Below are 3067 nucleotides of genomic sequence, written 5' to 3'. Positions count from 1 at the left end.
ATGGATAGTGACTTACCAATGGGACCATGATATCATAAATCATTGAATCGTATAAACATGCTAATTTAGAGTCCAAGAATGTCATACAATCAATGCTAGCTACTCTTCTCAAAATGTATTAAGAGATTAGAAACTTCCATGAGGACATAGCTTAGAAGGCTTAAGAACATTCCCACATCTTGCTTCAGCTAAGGACCTTGCTCTTTTGGTGGATGTTCTTGATCTTTGCCCTTTTCTTTTTTTCGGGATTGTGAGAGATTGTATAGTATTTCAAATTGCAACAAGTTATTCACATATCATGCCACCAATTATATTGTTGTTGAATTGCTATATACCATATAGTTCATGAGCCAAAGAAAATAACAATGGTTGAACTTATGTAAAGTAAAGTTTCCACTAGACTTCTCAATTTTTTCCCTGGTGTATGCATTGGAAAAAGGCCAACTACCAAATAAATCATAGCAGTAGGGATTACTTCATGTTTATGAAACCATATGAGGGTCCCAACCATGTAAGAATTTCAATTTTTTATTTTTGATAATTGGTCATGTAAGAAAACCAAAATATTAGGATTTTCATTTTAATCTGCATGAATAAAGTATTAGTGCATGGGTGATACCCCTTGCACAACATTTTGCAGTGTTTTGATATATTCAAACATGGTATTAATGAGTGGGCTTACCGAAAGGGTAACTTTCTTTTGTTGAATTGAAGTACCTCAGAGCCTGTGGTGAGTTTGCACCTTGTAGGAGGAGGGAAATATTGCTAGTTGGTTTGCAATGTCATTGACTAATCTCATTGTATAGAGATTTGCAAAACTATCCATGCCTTTGCGGCTTCGAGTGATGTACTCTCAGAATTTTTTATTTATTTAAGTTATGCCTTCCTTGCTTCCACATAAATCTTAAGATGATTTCCTCAGGCTCCCTTGAACCGATTCCTTTCAAGGAGGTTAATCTTGTGCACTTTATACACCCACTTTCCTGTTTTCATACCCACTCGAGGCTCTTTTTCTTTGCACCCCTCGTTAGGCCTTGCTTACAATTTGCACCCTTTGCTAGGATGTGCTATGACTTGTACCCATTGCTGGTACATGGTACTGGTCGTACCCATTGCTAGGATATGCTACAGCTTTTACCCATTACTGGTACATGCTACAAGTTGTACTCATTGCTGATACGTGCTATGGCTTGTACCTATTATTGATACGTGCTACGAGTTGTACCCATTGCTGGTACGTGCTACAAGTTGTACCCATTACTAAGATATGCTTACTATTTGCACCCATTATTGGGATGTGCTACGGCTTGTATCCATAAACTTTTGCTATTGACCAGTTTCTTGGTTATAGTTGGAAACTTTTGCTCTTGGCCAATTTCTAGGCCATGTACTTAGGAAGTTTGTTCTAGGCCAAGTCCCAGGCCAGACACTTGGAAGACTTGATCTGTTCCAATTCCTCAGCCGTGTCACTTGGAAAATTTTGTTCTAATCAAGTCCTGGGCCAGGTATATGGAAGATTTTCTCTTTTCCAAGTCCTGGGCCATGTCACTTGGAAAATTTGTTCTAGCCAAGTCCTGGGCCAGGTACATGGAAAGTTCTATTCCTAAGTCTTGGGCCATGTCACTTGGAAAAATTTGTTCTAGCCAAGTCTTGGGCCAGGTACATGGAAAGTTTGCTATTCCCAAGTCCTAGGCCACGTCACTTGGAGAATTTGTTCATAGCCATTGAATTCTTCAATCTTCAGAAATCTTCCTTTATAGCCCCCCATTCTCAAGTGGGGTCATTAAATTGATTTCTTTTCTTTTCTTCAAAGGGTTAAGGATTTGCTTCCTTCTCTGAGGATCTTCTAAAATATCCTCTCTTGGCTATGAACAAATCCTTCATGGAAATACTCTTCTTTTATGAGTCATCTAAGGTTGCTCTCACTGGTGAACTGATGGCTAGGAGGAGCTCCACCAAGATGATTCTGTCATGGTGTTTTTATTCAGGTGGGGGATCCTCTTACGGGGATCTTGGAAGAGGAAGTGTTCCTCTAGGCATGCTCATTAGAGGCTGACTTCACAAACCTCATAATCTGTTTCTTTCCAAGGATCTCTACTGCTACTACTTTTCTAAGGATCTTCTCACTTAATAGGTACTCCCTTTCTTTGGAAAACTAGGCCAGTGAGTCTGCTACAGCCTAACTCTTGACAACTCTAAGGATCCTTCAAATCTATGTTGTATTGGAAAATTAATATTAGCCACCAGGCTACTCTTTAAAATTGCAAAGGCTGATGGAGGAAGGTTTTTATTGGATGAGAGCTTGTCACCAATAGGATTTGGTGGGATGAAAAGTAATGATTCAGTTGTTGAGATGCATGACCGCCAAACACGCCATTTCTATGTTGGGATACCTCATTTTGATGTCCTTCAATGTTCTGTATGTTTGGGACCGGGATCCCAAGTTTTTTTTTTTTTTTTTATTTTATTTTATTTTTTTTTTACAGTACTTAGACCCAAGTAGAAACAAGGATCCTGGGCCTTATACTTGTTGTTTGGTGGACTGGGCTTGGTTCACCGCAGTTATATTAGGCTGATTACAAATCAAGTTGTGCACAAAACATGGATCCTACAATACATACACACTTATACATACAAAATATATACGTATTGCACAGTAGGGAACAATAAAGAATGATATAAGTAAAAGGAAAAGTGAATAAAACGTTAAGGGTTCTCAAAATAATAAATAATGCTTTATTATTTCTTGAGTTTTTAATACATTATGTCCTTTTTGCACTGGGATATGTTACAAGGTCCAAATAAGTTCAAAAGTCATAGACTTAGACGGCTCTTTTAGGCTTCTCAGACTTGTGAGATTTGAATCCCTTTGAATCCAAGTATATCCTCTAGTGTCTGTCTTAGGATCCAAGACGGTGTTTTCCCCATTTTCTCCCTTTTTGAATCTTTAGGAAGTTTTTCAAAGGTTTTTTAGGCTCTGATCAGTTATTGCTGAATGGTTTTTGCTAATGGCTTCTCCCCCTTTTATAGCACCTTCCTAGGGTTTTGGGTGTACCATTAATTCCCT

Source organism: Quercus robur, chromosome 4, assembly GCF_932294415.1.
Source record: "Quercus robur chromosome 4, dhQueRobu3.1, whole genome shotgun sequence".
In the NCBI taxonomy this organism is placed as follows: Eukaryota; Viridiplantae; Streptophyta; class Magnoliopsida; order Fagales; family Fagaceae; genus Quercus; species Quercus robur.
The sequence above is the reverse complement of the archived record's forward strand: the minus strand, read 5'-3'. Positions refer to the sequence as shown.